The sequence below is a fragment of the Rhinoraja longicauda genome, chromosome 1 (assembly GCF_053455715.1).
Source record: "Rhinoraja longicauda isolate Sanriku21f chromosome 1, sRhiLon1.1, whole genome shotgun sequence".
Taxonomy (NCBI): Eukaryota; Metazoa; Chordata; class Chondrichthyes; order Rajiformes; family Arhynchobatidae; genus Rhinoraja; species Rhinoraja longicauda.
In genome coordinates, this window is record NC_135953.1 from 123,468,517 (window position 1) to 123,496,226 (window position 27,710).

Sequence of the window (27,710 nt, forward strand, 5' to 3'; positions counted from 1 at the left end):
TTTTGGAGGGTAGGTGCAATGGGATAGATGCAATGAATGGTTCAATAACAAGGGAAAAGTAAGAGATAGGGATGGAGTGGTATGGTTGATGTTGTTTGGGTTGCTCACTAGACCATGGTTAGATGCTGCTCCATCTTTGATGTATCCTCTGTTCCTCTTCCTCAACTAACTGCTGTGCTTCACCTTCCTTCTTCTTGTGCTCCTACTCTTCAGACAAGGAGTGCAAGTGGAGAGGCTATGCAAAATCCAGCACACTGCAGGAGTTGACCACTGCAGGGTGCTTCTATAGAAGAATACTTTGGAAGAGATGCTCGGGTACACTGAAGGCAATATTATATATGGTATTGTAGACGTGTTGCACACACAATCATGGGTTCCTGTTTAGAATAATGAGCCACAAAGGACTAAAGTTATTACCAAGTAACCATCATTTGACTTGTATTGATGGGTCAGAGAGACAGAGTGACACAGAAGAACACTGCAGAATGAAAGAGGCTGCCGCCAGTGGTCACAGACCAGATGGATAATGTGGAAATTAAATCCCTTTCATTTCATTAAAATAGCCAAGTTAACACGAGGTGCAGAGAAAGGAATGAGACTGACAGTAGTGTGCAACATAGGAAAGCCTGCAATCTGTGGAAATCTTCATTTCCATTCCAGTGCTCGTCTCTCTGGTGGGAAGAAATGATTCTGAGCTGTTTCTCTTTGTGTGGAGCACCTCAGTGGCATCTCTTATTACGTTGGTGTCCTGTAGATTGGATGATGGAAGTCGTATATCCAGAAGCCGCCTGGAATGAACCAGACATGTAAAAGTGTCTCCTGCGTTCGCAGGAATGGCTGCATTTGTAGGTAGATTTCAGACACAATCTCAAGTGTAAAGCAATTAAATCCTTGGTCCTTGCTGAAAATGGTGTAAAGGAACCGCTCCCTAAGGACCTATAGCAAATTTGGTCTCCTGTTAAGAGCTTTACGCCCCCTCCTCCTCCTTCCTTTTCTTGCAGCTGGTCCTGCTGTGTCTGACCTTTCTTCATTCTCTCAGTCGTACTCAGTTCCCAGAGGAAACCCTACCCGTCATTTAGAAGCAATATCCTCCAGCATAACCCATAACGAAGAAAATGTACTTCAGCACCTTCCATGCCATAAAATTAACTGACAGAAAAAAACAATCCAGCAAACTACAAGAAGCCACAACCTGTTTTAATAGCACTGGTGGAAGCTCTTTTATTTTTTTTGATGCACACTTAGCTGTTCAAGATTAAGCCGGGTGTTGGGTGAAGCATGAATTTGTGAAGTGGCAACATTGCACATGGATTTGCATTATGATCTGCATTACGATCTGCAAGCTAATGTTACAACTTTTTGCTAAAAGTGTGCCCGTGTATTTTTTGGATGAAAGTTAATCATGAACTATCTCAAATAAAATGCGTGCTTCAGAGGATAGTTTGGCTTTAAGCCACTCTGGGGTACAAGTCCCGCACTATCATCAGCAAGCTATCAGTTACGTTGGGGCCACACATCCAAGCACGAGTACTTCTATTTTCAAGTGAAATAATCCCTGGTAAAATACTTGTCAGAAAAACAATTCACTGCAAAAGCCAAACTTAAAGCATTGAAGATGAAAACAACCTTTTTTTCCAGGGATACATTACATACTTAGACAAAAGTGATGATTTTCTAAGTTACCGCCATGTTATTAGAAACATAGAAACATAGAAAATAGGTGCAGGAGTAGGCCATTCGGCTCTTCGAGCCTGCACCGCCATTCAATATGATCATGGCTGATCATCCAACTCAGTATCCTGTATCTGCCTTCTCTCCATACCCCCTGATCCCTTTAGCCACAAAAGGGACACACAGCCATTTAGCACTTTATTATGCTAAAAAATGAAGTGCTGGAAGAACTCTGTGTCAGGCAGCATCTATAGGGGGAAAATGGACAGACAACATTTCAGGTCGGAATCCTACATCAGTCTGAATCATAGAAAGCAAATGATGGAGAAAGGAAATTTTAAAAAACTCAAGTAGGTTGGTATAAACTAGCTTAAAATTGCTTGTACTTTTAGATCTTTTTAAACCTAGAACTATCCACATGGAAAGCTGCCATTCCTTCTACTGCTGTCATTGGTAGAGTTCCTGTTTTTTAACCCTTTATCCCATGGTTTCATAGATCCTTCAATTTCCTGCTGTCTTTATGGAACGTGATCTAGTTATCTGATTTTCAAAGAATATTAATTTTTAGATATCACAGACTATATAGTGTAAACATGTTTTGAATAAATATTCTTATTAATCAATTTCAAAAAGCAAAATGGGTTGACATATGACAAAAAGGTCTGAACGCCATGTGCCATTATTAATGTGTAACGAGGCTACAATGTGTAGAAAGGAATACAATACTTTTGGGGCCCGAAATTGCATGGAGCTACTGCATTTGTAAAACCTGGTTGCCTCTCTGGTAGGTTCCTACCTGAATGAAGTCTCCAGTGCAAAGTTCAAAGAGATGGATTAACGGGCTCCTCCTCCACACCCTGCACTTCCTCGCCCTTGTCCACCGTCGGTGTTGCCTTTTGGTCGTTAGAGGACCCCCTCAGTGGGGGGTTCCTCTACGCAGGGATTCTACCCCTCTACATCGGGGACCTGGGCTGGAGGGTACTGCACGAAGGAGTCCCGTGCAACCTGTTCCTCTCCCAGTTCACAGACTCGCCAGCCGCCTGCCACTTTTGCGGGTTGGAAGAGTCTGTGTTCCACGTCTACATGAAGTGTTTGAGGTTGCAGCCCCTGTATCAATACCTAAAGGGGCTGCTCCTTGCCTTCTGGCTGCACTTCACACCCACCATCCTCATCTTTGGACACCCTGTGTGTAGGGGTGAGGTTAAGGCCGAAGATGTCCTGGTTGGATTGCTCCTCAGCCTGGCCAAGCTGGCCATCCACGAGTCACACGCCAGGCGGAAGAGGGCCCTGGCCGAGCCGGCTGCCTGCCCCTTTTCCAGGGTTACGTCCACGCCCGGGTGGTACTAGAGAGGGACCACACGCTTTCCATGGGCGCCCTGGGGGATTCCCGGGACCGCTGGGTACCGCCGGGGGCTGGAATGCATCCTTGGCAAGGATTGTAATATAGTTGTTTAAGAGTGTAACATTTAAGAATATCTGTATAGATAATTGGGTGATTTTGTATTATGCCGGTGGGTTTGTTTGGAATTGTTTTTTTAATTGTATTACAATATTTGATTAAATTTGTTTTTGTTAAAAAAAAAGAGATGGATTGACCAGGTTGGCAGACACTAAGCAGCATAATGCCTAATTGGTTGGTAACCATGCCTAAATGGTTTGTCGGGCAGCTTAGCATCAAAGCGATATCGTTTCCATGATAATGTTAAACATTTAAGAACTATTTCATGTATTCACTGGAGTTTAGAAGGCTTGCATTCACTGGAGTTTAGAAGGCTTGTATTCATTGGAATTTAGAAGGATGAGAGGGGATCTTATAGAAACATATAAAATTATAAAAGGACTAGACAAGCTAGATGCAGGAAAAATGTTCCCAATGTCGGGCGAGTCCAGAACCAGGGGCCACAGTCTTAGAATAACGGGGAGGCCATTTAAAACTGAGGTGAGAAAAAACCTTTTCATCCAGAGAGTTGTGAATTTGTGGAATTCTCTGCCACAGAGGGCAGTGGAAGCTAAATCACTGGATGGATTTAAGAGAGAGTTAGACAGAGTTCTAGGGGCTAGTGGAATCAAGGGATATGGGGAGAAGGCAGGCACGGGTTCTTGATTGGGGACGATCAGCCATGATCACATTGAATGGCGTTTCTGGCTCAAAGGGCTGAATGGCCTCATCCTGCACCTATTTTCTATGTTTCTAATGTAGGATTAAACTTATCTTTTAAAAATGAAAAGCAAATTATTAAGAACACTGGAAAACAATGCATTTAAAGAGCTTAGTTCAATCAATAGTGTAAATTACCGATAATGTATCTATCCCCCTTGCTACCATTCCATGCCATTGAAATGAATTATGTCACTGCCTCCATGAAAGGTTTAAATTGGTGCAGGAGCGACGGACAGATTTTTCCAACATAAATACAGGGAAATTGAATAAGCTTGTGATTCTCCATGGAATCCCTTGAGTAGTCCAAGGCATGGAACCAGTTGTGTGGAAGTAGTGAATCTTTATACAGCTATGAAGGCAAAATCTGGCAGTTCTGCACCGAACAGCTGGCTTATTAGTGAAGTTTCAGGCCAATAATTCATCTGCCTTCACAGTCCTTGTGTTCTTTATTTCTCAATCCTGTAATTTTGGGGCTTAAAATGATACATCATTTGTCCACAGTGCAATGACGTCTCAGCTGCTCTGTTGCCCTCACAGTACCATTATTAGTTCACATTTACACAAACCATACAGTGCAAAATAATTTTGAGCTGAACAGTGTAGGAAGTCGTCCAACAAACCAATTGTTTATTCTGGTAAATTCAGTCTCCTTAAACTTTATTTTTTAAGTAAAATCATGATTTCTTACGTTGCTGTACTTTCCTTAAGCAAAGTGAAGATGGTTTAACGTAGCAAAATATTTCTTTTTCTCATTCTCCTTAATTTACATTCACAGCACCAGTCTGTCAGGAAGCTGCAATAACTAATTTTGTTTCCATATCATTAACGGAGCAACAATCTATTCACTGTGTGAGAGTGACATACCCATATTCTGATTGGCTAATAAAAACCCAGCCTATCATTGAGCCGGAGGCCAATAAAAATGCTTTCCCAGCTGGACACAATTTGCACAAAAAAAGGAACCTGCTTCCTTGCAGTTACAAGTGATAAAATTGACTAATATAACAATTCTGGCTGTAATCACCCCTATAAAACAACATTGCAGGCATGTATTTTATGATAATCATTTCCAGACTGGAGATAACAAAAGCTTTCATTTTGATCCATTACTGACCTCTGCTGCAGGGGGAAATTAGAAACTCTGCTGTTCCAGTCATACATTCTCTTTCACCTCCCAGATGGATTGCCGCACCAATATACTACTACTTATAAACACACAATTATTTTACTGTTGCAAATCACTTTTACACCAGTTGAACAAGGCGCTCGTACGAATTCGGGTAATATAGTAAAAAAAACACACAATCTTCATTCAGGTACTGGTTACATACCACTCCCTACTTTTATTTCTAAATCTTTGCACCAGCACACAAAGTCAAAGTGACCCCCACCGCTTTCAATGTCTACAATCCCTATGTACAAGCCACCTAATCAGTATCATTGGATCATTGCTAATGAATCAAATGACACATTGGCTGTTAATCTCAGGATCGTTAATGAGAAGTAACAAGGACATGCCAACATGTGAAAAATGCTTAGCTGATAAATGATTGAAAGGGAAAAATGTGTGTCTCCACATGTAACTGGTCTAAAAGTATTTCTGAAGTAATTTCGGCATGTTGGAAGGTGGGGGAGAAGGGATTTTTTTCACGTTGCTAAGGTCTGGGATGTTAATTAGACTTCCTGGCCTGGAGCCTCAACCAGGCTACGGTTGGAATTACTCAATGTGATTCATCTGAAATTGGCCAAACCAGCACAAGTAAAAATCACCACTTTTGAAGTGCCAGTTACGTTTAGCATAAATCAATTTTCTTAAATCTTTAGGAGGGTTTGAAAAACATTGTGCTGGAAGCAGCTTTTCCCACAAAACTGACTGCTTCCAGATTGAATTAATTACCGCGGCTGGTTTCTGCTAATTGCACTCCTTTGTTGGCCTTCAAGAAAGCTTTTAAAATTAAGCTCTTTCTTTTCACTAATTGTGACATTTTAAAAGCTTTTGAATGTTTTTTTAACATTAAGAAAGTGACTACCATACACATTACCACTAATAGCTCTCTTTATTAAGGGATTTACAATGATTTTAAAAAGGTATTATTTAGAAGAGGTCAATTACATTGAGTAAATGCTTTTTGTTGTAATAAATCTATTTTTAACTATATCAATAAATAGTGCATTGTTTCATACCAGATTGTACATATGGGGTGTTTGAGTGGGAATAGTGGCCAAATTGCTGCCATTTACCTACTGTGAAAGTCAGGATGCTCAGGATTCCTGGACGAAAACAGAATCCTGAAATCACTGGCAAAACACCACCAGTGATATTCTGACTGCACCCCATTAGTTTCCTGGCTGCAGCCAGCAGTTTTGTTGAGAAATCTGCCCGGTGGATCTGGAGCAGAAACCGCTAACCAGTTCTCTTGAATGGAGAGGACAGACTGTGAGTAAGAAGTATAAGTACTAAACTAATCGACGCTGGTTTATTTTATAATGGTTAATTGACTTCAAGTATTTTTTTTAGAGAATTTTGCATTAATTTCAATTATTTTTTTTAATTTCAATGCATTTGGAAAGGTTTTATTCATTTAATTGATTTTAATAGTTTTTGAGTGGTGGTTTCTGAGTGCCAGGAACATTCTGAAGTACTCAACTTTACAGGTTTGAGAGCTGCAGGGCATGCCTACCCCACCATTTTGTGAACAGGGCTGGTGTGGGCCATGTAAATGAGACCATTGTATCAAGGGAGGTACGATGCTGTACAGACTCTTGCCAGTTTGAATCCAGACATTACTAGCCAGGAGGCTGACATCTGCACATCTACATGGTGACAATATCAAGTGTGGGTGGCTTGCTGCTGGTAGCAATTTCTGGCCTGATATTTCTTAACCTACTGCCATTCAGGATGCAATCTGCATCTGGGTCAACAAAGCATTACATTGCATTTCATCATTTCAATAACTGAGATTTCAAAAGTACTTCATAAGGTCTTGCCATTAAGCCACATGAAGGAATGCACTACCTCACAATTTATATATAAATTCTCCCAGTTCATTCATCAGCTGAGTATCATCCAGAGGTTATGAAAATGCTTTATCAGTGCAAGTCTTTCTTTTGCAGAGTTGAAGAAAATTTGTTTCCTCTCCAGTTCTGTGGGGTTTGGGGTAGCAGCTGGGATTTGCAAAGTCTATTCCAGATGGAACAGGAGAAGGTATTTGACTGGGAGAATTTATATATAAATTGTGAGGTAGTGCATTCCTTCATGTGGCAAGTATACAGTTAATGGCAAGACCTTATGTACAGAGGGATCTTGCCATCCATATCCATACCTCCCTGAAAGTGGCAACGCAAGTAGATAGAGTGGTTAAGAAGGCATATGGTATGCTTGCCTTCATTTGTTGAGGCATTAAGTATAAGAGCCAGGGCGTAATGCAGCTTTATTGGACTTTGGTTTGGTTATATTTGGAGTAAAGCATGCAGTCTTGGTTGCCCCATTACAGGGAGAATGTTGAGGCTATGGAGGAGGTTTCCAGAAAGCTGCCTGGATAAGAAGGTATTAGCAATAAGGAAAGGTTGGACAGACTTGGAATGTTTTTTCTGGAATGCCACAGGTTGACGGAAGACCTGATAGATGTATATAAAATTATGAGAGGCATGGATAGGGTAGACAGTCAGAACATTTTTCCCTGGATGAAAATGCAAAGACGAGGGCATTGCTTTAAGGTGAAAGGCGCAAAGTTTGAAGCATATATGTGGAGCAAGATGTTTGTTACACAGAGAGTGGTGGGGCTTAGAACGCGTTACCAGGGGTGGAGGTGGAGGTGGAGGCGGAGGTGGAGGCAGATGCGATAGTGGCATTTAAGAGGTCTTTAGATGGGCGCATGGATATGCAAGGAATGGAGGGATATGGATCATGTGTAGGCTGATGAGATTAGTTTATCTTGGCATCATGTTAGGGGCAGACATTGTGGGCCTTAGGACCTGTTCATGTGCTGTATTTTACTATATTCTATGCATATTCCATTGTTTTTGTTTTGTGTTTTGTGTACTTTGAAAAGAGTAAAAGTTCTTGGAGCCATATGGTATGCTCCCTCGCTATTTCAAGCAGACCTGGGTCAATAATTCTCATGAGTTGGTTAGTAATATAAATATTCAATGATACTATGAGAGCAGCCTTAAATCATTCCCTGTCTCTTGCTATGATGGAGCTTGAAGCAGAGTGCATGTTTTGGGAGTCTCGTGTCAGGCATGTGAACAAGGGGCTAACCTAAATCAGCTGGCTTGAGTCCAATCAGAGCCTTTGTACTGGGGATGTTTTTTTTGGGAGAGCATGCTGATATCAGTTCATATATATTGTCAGTGATTTTTTAGATGATATTGTTAGTGTACCTCTCCATTGATCTGCTGAGTCTGCTATAGGCAGTCCATGTCTCTAAAACAGAGAGGTGATTAGAAAATCTACCCATCTGATGACAACATTGGAGCTGACAGAGGAGTGAACAAATCACAGTGTGATTATACTTTCCGATTCCTGCATTCAGTGCTGACAACCTACTCCTCCCTTAAACCAAATGCCTATTGAATTACCAAAAGTAACATTCACAACAACTGGTAAAATCAGCAATGCCAAATTATTGATGTCAGCATTGCTACACAGTATAGTCATTTTTTTGTTGTAGCAGGACAGAGATAGCAGAAAGGGCTTAGAAATGTGTTCTCATCATGCTGTGAACAAAAGCAAATGCAGGTGAAAAAGGCTTAACCCAGAGGTTGTAAAATTTACAGCCATTTAGGTTGGCTGCTAAGTGCTACATGGAAATTAATCGGCTCATTTTATGGGATAATTAGTGCTGGAAAGCTGACATGAAACTCAGAAATAGTGCAATCCCTGCTTTATAACCAAAAATGCCACTTTCAACCTCACCAAACTAAAATAAACAAGAGTTGTTATTTACTTACAGAATAATCAGTTTTCATAAATGTTTTTTACCATGTAATCCAACCACACTAAATTCTCATTATTCGCAAGGACAAGGGGCATGGATCTCAAGAAACATGAAATATGACCAAGGCCGGTGGCAAAATAAGATACATTCATGATGGTGCAAGAGATGGCACTAATGAGGCTAAAAGTGCAATGACACAGAGTTGCCAACTCCTCTATGGATATAACAGCTGCTATATAAGTTTTAGCTGGTATGTTTCAACTTGTCAAAACCCACCCATATCCATAACTCTCAGCATTCTTGACCTTGACTCCAATCCCAGGTCTGGCACACTGGCACAACAAGATTCATTCGACACCAAAGAAGAGAGTTTTGAAGGAATATGGTATGTTTATTGACACTTCCAGTAATACACTCTCAACCTTGTGAGTACACCAATGTATATAAGAGAGAAAATGAATGAGTGTGTGAGAGGAAAAGCTGATAGTCAAATGTCAATACAAATCAATTCAAACGCCATTATGTTATGAAGAAGTTTAAGTGAGGATTCATTCTCCCATACTTTTAACACTGGTGTACAGTCCTTATGAAGATTGCCTTGCCTGCAACCCAGCTGATCTACAAGTTAGGTCTGTCCGACTACCTGAGCTTCATTTGCTTATCTTTACCTTATATTTACCTTTTCCAAAAAATAATCATCTTACTGGTCAGCCAAAACATTATGACCACCTAATATGCTGTTGGTCCTCCATGTGCAGCCCCATACGCAGCAGGGTGCGATGCACTGTGTATTGTGACCCATTCCCCCCGTGACCACCATTAAAATTTTCTGTGACTTGTGCCATAGTAGATCTTCCGTCGGTTTGGACTAGACTGGATCGCCTTCGTTGCTCTTGCGCATCGATGAGCCTTGGGCACCCAACACCCTGTCGCCGGTGTGTGGTTTGTCCCTCCTCGGACCACTGTCAGTCGGTACTCACCACTGCTGACCAGGAGCACCCCACAAGCCTTGCCGTTTCAGAGATGCTCTGACCCAGTCGTCTGGCCATAACAATTTGGCCCTTGTCAAAGTCGCTCAGGTCTTTACTCCAGCCCATTTCTCCTGTATCCAACACATCAACTTCAAGAACTGACTGTTCACTTGCTGCCTAATATATCCCACCCTTTGACAGGTGCCATTGTAACACGATAATCAATGTTATTCACTTCACCTATCAGTGGTCATAATGTTTTGGCTGATCGGTGTATGCTCGTGAAAGTATCATTGAAAGTACGTTATGCTCTTAACTGTTGTTTCAGCTGCCTGAAATCCCATTGTGCAACTTGAGATTTTGTAACCTACTTACTTGTCAGGAGTACATTATCTTTGATTGGTTAAGTCCAGGCATGGATGAACGATTCAGCAGAAAAGAGGCTGAAGGAAAGGTGGAGATATGAAATGTCACAGAGGTGAAAGTTGTCTCACTAATAGTGATGTGGGCACGAATGACGTCGGGCGGAAGAGGAAGGAGGTGCTACAGCGGGAGTTTAGAGAGTTGGGAAAAACACTGAGAAGTAGGACGTCGAAGGTGGTTATCTCTGGACTGCTACCGGTACCTCGTGCTGGTGAGGCCAGGAACAGAGAGATAGAGGGTATGAATTTATGGCTGAGGGGCTGGTGCAGAGAGCAGGGATTTAGATTTCTGGACCACTGGGATCTCTTCTGGGCTAGGGGTGACTTGTACAAAAGGGACGGGTTACATCTTAACAGCAGGGGGACAAACATTCTGGCAGGCAGGTTTGCTAGTGTGACACCTGTGGCTTTAAACTAAGTAGTGGGGGGGAGGGGTTAACAAATTGTGAATATGAAGATGAGGTAAAAGGGAATACAGGAGATATTGCAAATGACTCTCTGAAGAATGGGAACAGAAGTTCTAGAGGGGAAAAGAAATTAAGGGCAGGGCCAATTGTGACTGATGTGAGAGGGGAGGTAAATACAGAAGTTAAAGTGTTGTACTTAAATGCGCGTAGTATAAAAAATAAAGTGGATGAGCTTGAGGCTCAGTTAGTCATGGGCAAGTATGATGTTGTAGGGATCACTGAGACATGGCTACAAGAGGACCAGGGCTGGGAACTGAATATTCAGGGGTACACAACGTATAGAAAAGACAGACAGGTGGGCAGAGGGGGTGGGGTTGCTCTGATGGTAAGGAATGATATACATTCCCTTGCAAGGGGTGACATAGAATCAGGAGATGTTGAATCAGTATGGATAGAAATTAGAAATTGTAAGGGTAAAAAGACCCTAATGGGAGTTATCTATAGGCCCCCAAACAGTAGCCTCGACATAGGGTGCAAGTTGAATCAGGAGATAAAATTGGCGTGTCACAAATGTAATGCTACGGTGGTTATGGGAGATTTCAACATGCAGGTAGACTGGGAAAATCAGGTTGGAAATGGACCCCAGGAAAGAGAGTTTGTAGAGTGCCTTCGAGATGGATTCTTAGAACAGCTTGTACTGGAGCCTACCAGGGAGAAGGCAATTCTGGATTTAGTGTTGTGTAATGATCCTGATCTGATAAGGGGACTAGAGGTAAAAGAGCCATTAGGAGGCAGTGATCACAACATGATAAGTTTTACTCTGCAAATGGAAAGGCAGAAGGGAAAATCGGAAGTGTCGGTATTACAGTATAGCAAAGGGGATTACAGAGGCATGAGGCAGGAGCTGGCCAAAATTGACTGGAAGGAGGCCCTAGCAGGGAAGACGGTAGAACAGCAATGGCAGGTATTCCTGGGAATAATGCAGAGGTTGCAGGATCAATTTATTCCAAAGAGGTGGAAAGACTCTAAGGGGAGTAAGAGACACCTGTGGCTGACAAGGGAAGTCAGGGACAGCATAAAAATTAAGGAGAGGAAGTATAACATAGCAAAGAAGAGTGGGAAGACAGAGGATTGGGACTCTTTTAAAGAGCAACAAAAGTTAACTAAAAAGGCAATACGGGGAGAAAAGATGAGGTACGAGGGTAAACTAGCCAATAATATAAAGGAGGATAGCAAAAGTTTTTTTAGGTACGTGAAGAGGAAAAAAATAGTCAAGGCAAATGTGGGTCCCTTGAAGACAGAAGCAGGGGAATTTATTATGGGGAACAAAGAAATGGCAGACGAGTTAAACCGTTACTTTGGATCTGTCTTCACTGAGGAAGATACACACAATCTCCCAAATGTTCTAGGGGCCAGAGAACCTAGGGTGATGGAGGAACTGAAGGAAATCCACATTAGGCAGGAAATGGTTTTGGGTAGACTGATGGGACTGAAGGCTGATAAATCCCCAGGGCCTGATGGTCTGCATCCCAGGGTACTTAAGGAGGTGGCTCTAGAAATAGTGGAAGCATTGGAGATCATTTTTCAATGTTCTATAGATTCAGGATCAGTTCCTGTGGATTGGAGGATAGCAAATGTTATCCCACTTTTTAAGAAAGGAGGGAGAGAGAAAACGGGTAACTATAGACCAGTTAGTCTGACATCAGTGGTGGGGAAGATGCTGGAGTCAATTATAAAAGACGAAATTGCTGAGCATTTGGATAGCAGTAAAGGGATCATTCCGAGTCAGCATGGATTTACGAAGGGGAAATCATGCTTGACAAATCTACTGGAATTTTTTGAGGATGTAACTAGGAAAATTGACAGGGGAGAGTCAGTGGATGTGGTGTACCTCGACTTTCAGAAAGCCTTTGACAAGGTCCCACATAGGAGATTAGTGGGCAAAATTAGGGCACATGGTATTGGGGGTAGGGTACTGACATGGATAGAAAATTGGTTGATAGACAGAAAGCAAAGAGTGGGGATAAATGGGTCCCTTTCGGAATGGCAGGCAATGACCAGTGGGGTACCGCAAGGTTCGGTGCTGGGACCCCAGCTATTTACGATATACATTAATGACTTAGACGAAGGGATTAAAAGTACCATTAGCAAATTTGCAGATGATACTAAGCTGGGGGGTAGTGTGAATTGTGAGGAAGATGCAATAAGGCTGCAGGGTGACTTGGACAGGTTGTGTGAGTGGGCGGATACATGGCAGATGCAGTTTAATGTAGATAAGTGTGAGGTTATTCACTTTGGAAGTAAGAATAGAAAGGCAGATTATTATCTGAATGGTGTCAAGTTAGGAGGAGGGGGAGTTCAACGAGATCTGGGTGTCCTAGTGCATCAGTCAATGAAAGGAAGCATGCAGGTACAGCAGGCAGTGAAGAAAGCCAATGGAATGTTGGCCTTCGTAACAAGAGGAGTTGAGTATAGGAGCAAAGAGGTCCTTCTACAGTTGTACCGGGCCCTGGTGAGACCGCACCTGGAATACTGTGTGCAGTTTTGGTCTCCAAATTTGAGGAAGGATATTCTTGCTATGGAGGGCGTGCAGCGTAGGTTCACTAGGTTAATTCCCGGAATGGCGGGACTGTTGTATGTTGAAAGGCTGGAGCGATTGGGCTTGTATACACTGGAATTTAGAAGGATGAGGGGGGATCTTATTGAAACATATAAGATAATTAGGGGATTGGACACATTAGAGGCAGGAAACATGTTCCCAATGTTGGGGGAGTCCAGAACAAGGGGCCACAGTTTAAGAATAAGGGCTAGGCCATTTAGAACGGAGATGAGGAAGAACTTTTTCAGTCAGAGTGGTGAAGGTGTGGAATTCTCTGCCTCAGAAGGCAGTGGAGGCCAGTTCGTTGGATGCTTTCAAGAGAGAGCTGGATAGAGCTCTTAAGGATAGCGGAGTGAGGGGGTATGGGGAGAAGGCAGGAACGGGATACTGATTGAGAGTGATCAGCCATGATCGCATTGAATGGCGGTGCTGGCTCGAAGGGCTGAATGGCCTACTCCTGCACCTATTGTCTATTGTCTATAAGTAATTCATCTCAAGGCGAGATTTAAAAAATGTGATTTAAAAGAATGATCTAGATTATCCTTAGAATTACAAGCAATTTCCTGATTTTAATTTTGAGCCATACATTAAAGAAATGTATGGACACAAAATTTCCATTTTGAGAAATGTTGTGTCCATTGAGAAATCAAACTCCTTGTGAAATATAATGTCTCTGTGGTTAGCTATAAGGTTTAATGAAAGCATTGCATTGAAACAAGAGCATCTTCTTGAGGTAAGAGGTAAGGTAAGGAAAAAATGAGACTAGCCCAGGATGCCAATTTATTCAGCATAGACAAGTTCGGCCAAAGGGCCTGATTCCATGCTGTACATCTCTATGACTACATGAAAGCAAAAGCTTATAAGACCTGGATTTTTGCTGATATCTACCCATTCTCGGCACTTATCACCCATACAGAATACAGAACTTTATTGTCATTCGGTACCGAGATACCGAACGAAATTACATTTCCAGCAGTCACAGAACACAACAAAAAAGAAAAGAACACAAGACACACGACCCCAACACAAACATCCATCACAGTGACTCGAAACACCCCCTCACTGTGATGGAAGGCAACAAAACTTCTACTCTCTTCCCCCACGCCCACGGACAGACAGCTCGACCCCTATCGAGGCGACCGGCTCGCACAGCCCCCGCAAAGGGATGGAAGTCCCCGCGGCCGAGCCGCACCGGGCACTGAAACGTCCCGCGGCCGAGCCATACCGGGCGATGGAAGACCCCGCCGCGCCGGGCGATGTTAGGTCCCGCGGCCGAGTCGCACCGGGCGCTGCTAAGTCCCACGGCCGAGCCGCGCTGGCGATGTTAAGTCCAGCGGCCGAGCCGCGCCGGGCGATGGAAGGCCCCGCGGCCGAGCCGCACCGAGCGCTGAATCATCCCGCGGCCGAGCCGAGCGGCGCCGGGCGATGGAAGGCCCCGCGGCCGAGCCGCACCGAGCGCTGAACCGTCCCGCGGCCGTACCGGGCGATGGAAGGCACCAGCGATGTTAAGTCCCGCGGCCGTGCTGCTCCGGCGATGTTAAGTCCAGCGGCCGAGCCGCGCCGGGCGACGGAAGGCCCCGCGGGCAATGGAAGGCCCCGCGGCCGAGGAAGAGACCTAAAAAAAGAAAGGTTTCCCCCACCCCACCCCACCACCCCCCCCCGCACCCCCCACACATACACAGCCAAAAACAAAAACCATCCCAACACCAACACACAAACAAAAAGGGAAAAAGACAAACAGACTGCTAGCATGATTGCCCCATGCCTCATTATACCTGGTACATATCCTACACGATTAATTTTACTGAGCCTAAGCATTAAATAATACATTAATAAGACTCTGATAATATCTTGAATGATGCAGTAATTAAGTTCTGCCTCCAAACTTCCCATCACAACTTTGACAAACAGCAAAATTGTACCTTTGGCTTTGCCAGCTGTCACAACTATCAAAGTTTTAAATGCCTCTAATGCTTTATCTCTCCCAAGTTTGAGGAACCTCCACCTTGTAGGCAGATTTTGATTTCTGAAAAGTGCAACATCCGATTGACAGTACCAGTGGGCCTTGGAGTCCAGATGCTAATGCAGTTTAAAAAGCAGATGTGAGACTACCACTTTTGCCTGTATCATTCCTTATATTGTTATGTATTTGATACTGTATTTTAAGAACCTCAATGTTAATATCATCATCCCGTCTAAAATTGGTATCAAACTCTGGAACTGGGTCTCTACCCATCCCTGTGCAGCTGGATTCTCGACTTCCTCATCGGTAGTCCGCAATCAGCAGGAATTGGCAACAATACTTCCTCCTTGATAATCATCTGTACAGGAGCATCTCAGGACTGCGTGCTAAGTCCCCTGCTCTACTCAACCTATGCCCATAACTGTGTGCCAAGCACAGTTCTAGTATAATCTTTAAATTCACTGAGTATATCACTGTTGTTGGATAAATGACAGGTAAATGATGAGTCAGAAAATAGGAGGGAAATTGAAAATTTGATTAAATTGTGCCTGAACAACCATCTTGCTTTTAACATCAGCAAGGAGCTGATTGCTGACTTTCGAGGGGGAAAGGCGAGGATCAATAAACCTGTCTTTATTGACAGATCAGCAATGGTAAGTGTCACCAACTTGTCGATAAATACTCTCTTGAACTTCTACAGGTTTACAGTGTATATTGACTGATTTGGCAACTTAAATGTCCAGAACGAAAAAAGATTACAGAGGGTGGGTAGACACTGCCTGATCCATCACAGATGCTGACCTCGCCACCATTGAAGTGATCGAGAGGATACGCTACCTCAAATATTCAACCAATATCATCAAAGACTCACACCATCCTGGACACACTCTCATTTCACCATTGGGGAAAAAGGCATAGGAGTCTGAAAACTACGACCACCAGGTTCAAGAATAGTTTCTTCCCAATAACAATTAGGCTCTTGAACACAGACACAACACTAATCTGTCTTTGGTTGTATTAAAGACTTTGTTCTTTTTTTTCACTAGTATTGGGGTTATTAATTTATGTAAATGTTGTTCATTATGTATTATCTATGTGCATATTGTTTACAGATCTGTTATGCTGCAGCAGGTAAGAATTTCATTGCCTTATGAAGAAAGACAATTGTCAGTACATATGACAATTAAACTCTCTAGACCTCTTTGTTATATTCCTGAATGGAAAACAAGATGACAATCTCCAATACCATGCTAGTTTAAATATTATTTTAATGGTGTGATAACTCTTGATTATTATCAAACATCGCTGATACAAAAAAATCAAAAAAGATTTGCACACAAATGTGGGCTCCCATTTTTATATTTAAATTATTTTCACAGATCCATAAGGGTCTCTTTTTTATGTTTGTAATTTCTCTGCCAATGGAACGCAGGGGTCAGGCAGCATCTGTGAAGGGAAATGGATAGTCAACATTTTGGGTCGGTGCCCTTCTTCAGACTGGTTGACATTATACCTTAATAATCTGTTAATAGGTATCTGCTAATAATAATCTGGCAATATTTATTGGCATTATCTGTTGAACCTGCAGGTGGCACTGTTGCATGAGTTACCAGCATCATGTGACATTAGCTGAAAACAGAAAGTCAAGTTTACGTATTGACAGAAAGAGCCAGCCAAAGTCGAGATGAATGGCTAATTCCCCTGTCCAACTTGAATGATCACTTTATTGCAAGTGACTGAAATTGATTTTCTGCACATACTGCATATGTAACTTTCCCCTAACCATTAGATTTTTTACTAGAGAAATTGCCCTGCTTTTATTAGGAGATGTTACTGCAGTTTCTGCCCAGACTACTCTTAAAAATACTGTAGAGTAAATTGATTTTGTTTGCTGTGGAATTGACCGCTTGTTGTGAGTCTCACCTCTAACTCCTTGGTTGATGCATGTTGTCAATAAATACTCAATAGACTCAATTCTCAAACCCTTTCCAGTTTTCCTGAAACCCCATAACAGAAATCTATCCTTCCTCAAGGCTCTTGATTCCAACCACAACCTTCAGAACACTTTCACCCTGCCTATGCTGGGTTAAGGGTTATAAAGATTCCACTCTCTTTTTTTAGCCTCATGATTTTGATTCGGCCAAGACCCTAAAAATCTGTCCCCTCTCCTGCAAACTGCCAGTAATTTAGAGTCTTTGTTGTTCTGCACTAGTTCGATATACTAAAGTGCAAAACCGCAGTCTATCAAACACTGCAAAGGCAGCCTATCTCTTTATCCTCCGGTTCATCTTTTTGTGTTACACTCTAACTTAGTAGATTCCAACAATTTGCTCTCTCCCAGTCAACTATATTTAGTCTCGGTCTAGGTTCTCCCCAACACACTAGTCCGATTTATCACCCCCGCTGGTAAACATTCTCACCCATATGCACAGAACAAAATCTTGGTTCTAAATCACCCCTCTCAATCCCATTTGCCCACTTTAGAATCATAGAACTGTACTGCATGGATACATGTTCTTAGGCCCACATTGACCATGCTGACCAAGTTGCATAGTCCTATTTGCCTGAATTTGGCGCATAACTCTCTAAACCTTTCCATATATCTGTCCAAATGTCTTTTAAAAGTCATAATTAGATTTGCTTCTGTAGATTTTTCTGGAATTTCATTCCAGTTCCAACTACACTCTGAGTCGAGAAGTTGCCTGAGGTCTCTCTTAAATCTCTGCCCTCTCACTTTAAGCCAATGCCTCTAGTTTTAGAATCCTTTACCCTGGAGAAAAGACAGTATTCACTTTATCCATGCCCCTCATGATCTTGTACACCTTAATAAGTTTACTCCTCGGTCACCCATGCTCCAAAGTTAAAAGTCCCAGCCTATCTAACCTTTCCATATAATTCAAGTCTTCATGTCCAGGTAACATCTTAGTGAATCTCTTTAGCACCATTTGCAACTTAATGACATTGTTCCTATTATTGGGTGAGCAAAACTACGCACAGTACCTAAAGGGAGGCCTCGTCAAAGTCTTGTAGTGCCGCATCATGAAATCCCAACTTTTGCACTCAATATTCTTCCCAATGAAGGCAAGCACAACAAACGCCTTCGTCCCCACACTGTCCACCTGATTCACCATTTTTAGGTAACCATGCGCCATCAGATCATTCAGTTCTACACATTTTTCAGGGTTCTACCATTTACCGTGTAAGTTCTGCACTAGTTTGACATACCAAAGTGCAACACCTCACATTTGTCAGAGTTAAATTCTATTTGCCATTCCCATCTTCCCAAACTTGATATCTTTCCTCACTGTCTACAATGCTACTAATTACTAACTGCATTGTACTGTTAACTACATTATCATCCATATCGTTAATGTATATAACAAACAGCAATGGACCCAGTTTTGACCCATGTGGCACACCACTGGTCAGGGGCCTCCGATCAGAAAAGCCCTTATCAATTCTCTCCGTGACCTTTTCAAAAATCTCCATCAGATTTGTGAAATACGACTTACCATGCACAAAGCCATGCTGCCTATTCCTAATCAGTCCATACTTATCCAAATGCTGGTAGATCATAAACTGAACTGGAAGCTAAAACATTGTATCAATTATCCAAAACTTTGCTGAAATCTACGCAAGGTTCTGTTTTTCCATAATATCTATCGTATTTCAGGGCAATGAAAATCAGTTATGGACTTTAAATAAAAATGTGTCCACAGATGTGATTGTATTCTGAAAGCATATCCTTAATAATAACTATTCGATGTGAAGCTAATCTAAACAGCTGTCAAAATGCACCACACTGTTTTATATGCATGATATCATCTGGATGTAAATGATATTTAGTTTTGCTTATTTCCCTCCTCAAAAGCAAATTTAAAGAGGCATTCTAATCCATGAACGAGATGTCTCATTCATTGTCGTGATTAGGCCACAATACCACAGGCATAATACTCATTTCTGTGGTGATCTCCGTGTGATACTGTGAGGCTTGTCAAATAATGATCTGGTTGTCTTTTTGATGGAAGTACACTAATCTCCGAGTTTCAGATTAAAACTTGGCCTTTGGAATTGGCTGATAGCCAATTTAATGCCAATGTTAATCCCTCCATGAAACCAAGGGTACTGAAAATATGAAGCCATTAGACTTATTTCTAAACAAAAACAGATTGAAAAGCTGGAGCAGCTTAAATAGTTTAAAAATACTTAGTGTTATAAGGAAAAGAGAAAAATAGAGATTTAGGGATTGCAATGCTCATTTAACTTGGTACCACTGCTTCTGTTTTAAGCAACAGGTCAATTTGTACTAGCTGTTTATTTACAAGATCACTGGGTGCACTCAAGACTTACCCAAAGTACTGGAATTAACATTTAAAAGTTTGCAACAAGCCAGATAAGGAATGGTGACCAAAGGTTTGGTCAAAGTGCTCAAGAGTCAATAAGGGGCGACACAGGGGGGCAATTGGTAGAGCGGCTGCCTCACAGTGCCAGAGACTCGGTTTCAGGCCTGACCTCATGTGCTGCCTGTCTGGAGTTTGCACGTTCATCCTGTGACCGCGTGAGTTTCCTTTGGGTTTCCTTTGGTTTCCTCCCGCATTTCAAAGATGTGTGGGTTTGTAGGTTACTTGGCCTCTCCAAATTGCCCCTTAGTGGATGAGAAATAGGATAACAGAATTGGTGTGGACTCGGTGGGCCAAAGGCCTGTTTCCATGCTGTATCTCTTAAACTAAAACTCATGCCGGAGGTGACAAAGTGGAAAAGTGAAAGTTAAGGTAGGCAATGCTAGAAGCTTCAGGTTGCAACAACCCATAGCGCAACTGCCAAATGTGTTGTGAGTAAAATCAAGAATGCTGGAAAACCTCAGAGGTTAAGAGGTTGGAGAAACTCAGAGAACATTTCCGTTCATTAACATTCTATTATAACAAAACTATTAAGATTTCTGTTTAACTACAAGAATATTAATTAACATGTTTTACCATATAATACATATCATCATTCATTGGAAACTTCAAGTCATATAATAGTCTATATCTGACATATTGTCATATGTCCCAAAACAGAACAATTAAATTCTTAGTTGCAGCAGCACAACAGTATGTAACATAGCACTCTGTCGATGCCGTAACAAACAACAAAAAGTTCAATAAATTTGGAAAAAAGCAATATTGTGCAAAAGCAAAAATAAAGCCCGAAGTTCCTAGTGCAATTAAGGCAGTTCATAGTTCACAGTTTAGTTGGAGTTTGTAATGCTCAAAAGCCTGTTGGTTATTGGGAAGAAGCTGTTCCTGAACGGGATGTAACAATTTTAATCAAATAGTGCTGTGCTTTAAAATATGTTGCAATTGGAGTTTGATGTTTTTCTGAAGAAACTATGAAACTATGGCGAGTCCGAAACTTGTTGGTTGTAAGAGGAGTTTATTGCAGCCGCAATATTCGGATACAGAGTTAAACAACAAGGTAAAGGACAACCAATACAAACTTACTGTCTTCCTTGAAGACTTCGCCGAACGGACTCAATCGGGCGCCAAACGCGCACATGACATCGCTGGCCAATCAGCGATGTCGCTCTCTGGACCAATCCCTATGGTCGCGTTCCCACATGACCTCGCTGGCCAATCCGAGGGTTCGACGACCTGGACCATTCTCTATGGTCGCTACATGACCCCCCCCAGAACCCGAGGTGCGGAACCTAGCAGGGAGCCGGATTTCGCGACCATAACGAGTACGGAGAGGGACAGCCTGAACCACAGGAGCCGGAGGTTCCGGACTTGGCGGAACAGCCGGAACGAGAGGTTCTGGAGGAACTACCGGAACGGGGGGTCCTGGAGGGACTGCCGGAACGGGGGGTCCTGGAGGAACTGTCGGAACGGGGGGTCCCGTACTGAGCGGAACTAACGGAGGTCGGCCTCTCCTAGGGGTTTGACCGACCAGGACTGGTTGATCCGGGTCCAAATGGGCAGGTTTGAGCCGGGACACCGAGACGAGCTCACTCTTGCCGCACATGTCTAAGGTGAAGGTAGCCGTTCCCTTACGCAAAACCCGGAACGGCCCTTGATAGACCCTCTGCAACGGGGCGCGATGGGCATCTTTACGCAGAAAAACAAACTCACAGTCCTTCAGGGAAGACGGTTCATGTACCATGGGACACCCATGACGTGAAGTCGGAACTGGAGCCAGGGAGCCCACCCGTTCCCGGAGAGATGCTAACACTGATGGGACTGTAGGCAGCAGGTCTGAAGGGTCCGGAAACAGATCTCCGGGTACTCGAAGTGTCGAGCCATATACTAGCTCTGCAGACGACGCACCGAGATCTGGCTTAGGAGCAGTCCGGATGCCCAAAAGAACCCAAGGGAGTTGGTCTACCCAGTCCGGGCCTTCAAGCCTTGCACTGAGGGACGCCTTAAGTTGGCGGTGGAACCTTTCTACGAGTCCATTTGCTTGGGGGTGATATGCAGTCGTGGGTTGTAACTTGGACCCGTACAGTTCTGCCAGCGCGGCCCAGAGGGACGAAGTGAACTGTGGCCCTCTGTCAGTGGTAATAACTGCCGGGACCCCGAAACGAGCTACCCAATGAAGGGCCAAAGTCCTAGCACAAGACGCTGACGAAATATCAAACAATGGGAAAGCCTCTGGCCACCGGGTGAACCGATCCACCACCGTGAGGAGGTGGGTGTAGCCCCGGGAGGAAGGCAAAGGCCCGACCAAATCCACGTGGATGTGGAAAAAACGAACAGCCGGGACCTCGAAATCCTGTACGGGGGGCTGGACGTGGCGCTGGACTTTAGCGGTCTGACAGGGCACGCAGGAACGTGCCCACCCCGCTACCTGTTTCCGCAGGCCATGCCAGACAAACCTCGCTGCTACCAAGGCAGAGGTGGAGCGGATGGACGGGTGCGCCAGCCCATGAAAGGCATCGAAAACCCGGCGCTGAAGGGAGGGCGGTACTACCGGCCTGGGACGGGGAAGAGAAACATCGCACCAGACTTTCGTGCCCTCCGACCCACAAGCTACCTGGGCCATCTTCAATCCCGAAGTGGTGGACCGGTAAGCCGAAACGGTATCCGCTAGGAGCTGTGCCTCCGCAAGCTCCTTGGGATCCACTTCGCAGTCCACCGCCGAAATAGGGGGAAAAGCAGGTCTAGACAGGGCGTCAGCAACGGCATTAAGCTTACCCGCGACATGACGGACATCGGTGGTAAATTCGGAGATAGCGGTCAGGTGCCGCTGCTGGCGGGCCGACCATGGGTCAGACAATTTCAAAAAAGCAAATGTTAATGGCTTGTGGTCCGTAAATGCCACAAATGGGCGGCCCTCGAGGAAGTACCTGAAATGACGAACAGCTAAATAGAGAGCCAGAAGCTCTCGGTCAAATGCGCTATACTTCAGCTCGGCCGAATTTAGTTGCCGGCTGAAAAACGCTAAAGGCTGCCAACGGCCACCGACCTGCTGCTTCAGAACCCCGCCCACCGCCACGTCAGAGGCGTCAACCGTCAGGGCCGTGGGGGCGGAGGGGCTCGGATGGACCAACATGGTGGCGTCTGCCAAAGCTGCCTTAGCTGCTGTAAAAGCCGACTCAGCGGTCGGGGACCACAACAACTCTACCGGATTCCCTGCAAGGCATTGGAAGAGTGGGCGCATGACTCGCGCAGCTGCCGGAACGAACCTATGGTAGAAATTAACCATGCCTACGAACTCCTGTAGCCCTTTTACTGTGGTGGGCCTAGGAAATGCCCGGATAGCCTCCACCTTTTCGGGCAAAGGGGAGGCGCCGGCAGGGGTAATTCTGTGCCCTAGAAAATCAAGAGCAGGAAGGCCGAATTGACATTTGGAGGGTTGGATTATGAGCCCGTGGTCTTGGAGCCGCTGGAACACGGTCCGCAAATGGGCCTGGTGTTCCTGCACGGAGGGGCTGGCTACCAGGATGTCGTCTAAATAAATAAACAAAAACGGTAAACCCCGGCCCATGCGGTCCATCAGTCGCTGCAAAGCCTGTGCCGCGTTCTTTAAACCGAAAGGCATACGCAACCATTCAAACAACCCGAACGGAGTAATTGTTGCAGTTTTCTGTATGTCCTCCGGTTGCACCGGAATCTGATGGTATCCTCACACCAAATCGATTTTGGAAAACACCACCGCTCCTTCCAGCCCAGATGAAAAATCCTGTAGGTGCGGTATGGGGTAGCGATCAGCCGTGGTGACAGCATTGAGACGCCGATAATCGCCACATGGTCTCCACCCCCCAAATGCTTTGGAGACCATGTGTAACGGCGAGGCCCACGGGCTGTCAGACTGACGGACAATTCCCATTTCCTCCATTTTCCTGAACTCCGCCCTTGCCACCACCAGTTTGTCTGGCGGTAGTCTCCTGGCCCGAGCAAAAACGGGAGGGCCTTCGGTGCGGATGTGATGGACCACACCGTGCTTAGCCGAAGGCGTGTCAAAACGTTGGACGAGCAACTCCGGAAACTCTGCCAGAATCGCAGCATACGAGTCGGGGGCCGCGACGATGGCCTGGACAGTAGGGCTGGGTGAGGAGGCGATTGTCGGAGCGACGTACTCATCTTCGGCGGAGGGTCGGAGGTCGTTACCGCGGACATCAGGAACCAGTGAAAAAGCCCAGAGAAAATCTGCGCCCAGGATCGCTTGTTTGACGTCGGCTATGATGAATGGCCATTCGTACGTGCGGAGGCCTAACACAAGGGACATCTTCCGTGTACCGAAAGTGCGAATTGGGCTGCCATTAACCGCGATGAGGGTGGGACCTGTCTTACCCGATCTGGTTTCGAGGTCGGTCGGCGGCACTATGCTGACGATGGCTCCCGTGTCTACCAAAAATTCTGTGTCCGTGAATCGATCATGGACATAGAGGCGCCGGTTCTGGCCAATCGTAACTGCCCCTATGTACGATCGGCCGAGGCATTTCCCGCGAAGGTACAAGGCAAACGACAGTTGCGGGATTCGTTACCCCATCGTAGGTGATAATAGCACCAGCCGCGCTTGTGCGGATCTTTTTGGCGGGCTTTCTGAGAATTGGCGGGAGACATGGCGCCATCTTGCCGTCGCTGTGGCGTGGTCACTGATGTCGAGACTTTGTTGATCGAACCACTCGCCTTGTTTTTTGCCGCTATGAGCGCGTCCGCTTTCGCTGCATATGCTTCGGGGTCCTTAAAAGAACAATCCGTGAGCAGCAGTCGGACATCCTCGGGAAGTTTCTCGCGGAATGCCTGCTCGAACATAGGGCAATCCGTATGCTCACCGGCTAGCATCATCATTTCGGCCATGAGGACGGAAGGCAGTTGGTCTCCAAGATCCGGTAGGTGCAGAAGTTTTGCCGCACCACCATGCTTATTAAACCCGAAGGTTCGCAGTAATACTTTCTTCATGGCCTCGTACTTGTTTTCCGCAGGTGGATTCACGATGAACCACATCACGCGCTTGGTTGTGTCCGGCGATAGAGCGCTGACGAGGTAGAAGTACTTCGTGGATTCGTCCGACACCTTCTTTATATGAAATTGAGCCTCGGCGTGGATAAACCAAGCTTGCGGTGCGTGCGTCCAAAACAACGGTAGATGAACGCCTGCCGCGCTTGACTCCGGTGTGCCCTGCTCGGTCATCGTCAACGAGGCGTCGGGTTCCTGCTCAGTCGGTGATCGTCCAGATCACGTCAGGGTCACCAATATGGCGAGTCCGAAACTTGTTGGTTGTAAGAGGAGTTTATTGCAGCCGCAATATTCGGATACAGAGTTAAACAACAAGGTAAAGGACAACCAATACAAACTTACTGTCTTCCTTGAAGACTTCGCCGAACGGACTCAATCGGGCGCCAAACACGCACATGACATCGCTGGCCAATCAGCGATGTCGCTCTCTGGACCAATCCCTATGGTCGCGTTCCCACGTGACCTCGCTGGCCAATCCGAGGGTTCGACGACCTGGACCATTCTCTATGGTCGCTACAAAACTATGGTTGATCAGCAAGAATCACAAACCACAACCTGGTACTTCCAGCCACAACCAGTGGCAGTGCATGTCAGATGTCCACGTATAGGATACACAACAAGCACGAAAAGCTAATTTTGAATGTTACCAGATAAAATCAGATCGCTTTCCTCTAATTCTTAAGGAAAAAGGGTAGCTCGCAAGAAATATTTTTTGTTGTTGCGCTGTGCAACTGCTTTTTAAAGGGCCATTCATCCTGTTGACAGTCGTTTCCATGGTAAGTTGTAAAGGCTGTCCGATGTCTTGCGATGTTATTGCAAGATGATGTTAGGACTTTGGGTATGGTACCCTTCCGTGTTGCCAGTTACCACCTTTCTACCACCTTTTACATAAAAGATTATTAAGGGGTTGAACACGTTAGAGGCAGGAAACATGTTCCCAATGTTGGGGGAGTCCAGAACCAGGGGCCACAGTTTAAGAATAAGGGGTAGGCCATTTAGAACGGAGATGAGGAAAAACTTTTTCAGTCAGAGAGTTGTAAATCTGTGGAATTCACTGCCTCAGAAGGCAGTGGAGGCCAATTCTCCGAATGCATTCAAGACAGAGCTAGATAGAGCTCTTAAGGATAGTGGAGTCAGGGGGTATGGGGAGAAGGCAGAAACGGGGTACTGATTGAGAATGATCAGCCATGATCACATTGAATGGTGGTGCTGGCTCGAAGGGCCGAATGGCCTACTCCTGCACCTATTGTCTATTGTCTTTTTGTGATACCTTTCTGCTCTGGGTGCTTCTGTGGAAGTCTTATTAGATTTACTTTATGAGCTGGAGGCATGAATGCAAGACGAAAGTGCCCAGAAACCCCAGGATGCAGAGGAAGAGCTGATATTTATATTTGCAACCACCAAGAGTTTCAGGGCAGTCTGTGTTTTTAAATTTCTATCACTAATTCTCCAAAGTGTTGTGTAACTGGAGGCTGGGATTTTCTAAATCAGTACACATTTGTTCTCAGATGGCATCTCTGTGCTCTTGCAGTACATCAGTTAGCACACAGGTGGCAATAATCTGCTCCCTAATGACAGCACTCTGCTCTTGCAGTGCCACAGTCTGCTTCCATGATTCTGAATTACTTGTGACATTATTCACACATCCAGATGGAATCATTGCTGGAGGTGATCGCAATAACCACCTACAGCCACTTACTGTTCATCTTCTGTGAGCCATCCTTTAAGTCTACCTCACTTACCAAGATGGTGTAATCAAAATCAGTAAAATGAGGTTAGATCTAGGGTGGGGGTCATTGTAGAGAGAGCCATACACCTTCTCCTAAAGGGATGCCATATTAGTATTTAAAATGACACTTCCAGCAGTTATGTAACTGAATGATAAGTGCCTAGAGTTTGATGGCAATTAGCACAGGAAAGGATCAGCAGAGGCATGATGACAAGAAAGCATGCGTATTTAAAAAAGGCTGGAGATTTTCTCCAAGATCCTGATTGAAAACCATGCCTGAGATGTCCTGGTAAGAGCAGGCACGAGTTAACCACATGAAACATTCTTATTCAGAAAACAATCTAATTTCTTGTTCTTTCATTGATTCTTTGACATATTGTTCATATTACTTCATATCCAGCTGAACTCATGCTCCTTGCTTCTGTTTGGTAGCTGAGTGAAATTAACTGTGCAACTACAAAACCGGAGGGACATGGGCATGTGCAGTCAACTCATGATCTCAGCATATTGCCAATATTCATGGTGGAAATTATTGCACTATATCTTTCAAATTCTTTTCGACTTGTCCTTTCACTGTTTAACTTCCCTCTACTTACATATCCTGCAAGTGTCATAAACTTAGACTTTTTCACTTACTTTGAGGCTATTAAGCTACCTCTGTATTTACACCCAAATCCCCTGCACTCCGCCTGTTAATGCTTTAATTACAGAATTGCTGTCATTACATTCCCCTCTGAACAAATAATCCTTCTTTGTCAAGTCTATTACAAACCATTATCACACTTGCATTCTCATAACAGCCCTAACTAAAGTTTTCTTTTAATTTATGAGACAGATAGACTCCAGTTGCTAGAATCTGAAGCAACAAATAATCTGCTGGAGGAACTCAGTGGGTCAGGCAGCATCCGTGGAGGGAAATGGAGAGGATATTTCAGGTCAGGACCTTTCATTTGGATTGAAATCGTAGAGGGGAGATAGCCAGCATCAAGAGGTAATGGGGAAGGGCTGGCAAGAACTGTGAATGATAGACAACCAGCTATCACCTTCCAGCTCTATCACTATTCCCACCCTTCCCTACATGTCCGTCTGCCAAGCAATCCTTCATCACAGATACATTTAGCAAATGCAAGCTCTACTCCACCCCTCCTTCGCCATTTTATACCAGCTATCTTCCTTCTAGTCTCTCAGTCCAGACCCCAAACCACATCTGTCTATTTCCATCTGCAGATGCTGCCTGACCTGCTGAGTTCTTCCAACAGATTGTGTGTTGTATTTCATCTCTAAGTCAGGGTCCTGTGCTCAATTCCCACTCCAGAGATTTGAGCACAAGATCCAAGCAAAGTGTCCATTGCAGTACTGAGTGTTGGAGCTTTTGGATTCGTCATTAAAAAATGATGCTATCTCTTC

The 27,710-nt window shown here is 44.4% G+C and overlaps 1 protein-coding gene and 1 long non-coding RNA gene across 8 annotated transcripts in view; one reads left to right on the forward strand and one right to left on the reverse strand.

Moving 5' to 3' along the window:
* dclk2a (doublecortin-like kinase 2a) overlaps positions 1–27,710 on the reverse strand; it is a 272,233-nt gene that overhangs the window by 122,368 nt on the left and 122,155 nt on the right. The window lies entirely within an intron of this gene.
* LOC144597113 (uncharacterized) overlaps positions 6,245–27,710 on the forward strand; it is a 137,950-nt gene continuing 116,484 nt past the window's right edge. The window contains exon 1 of the long non-coding RNA XR_013547699.1: positions 6,245–6,269. This is a non-coding gene — a long non-coding RNA (uncharacterized LOC144597113). The remainder of the gene's footprint in view (positions 6,270–27,710) is intronic.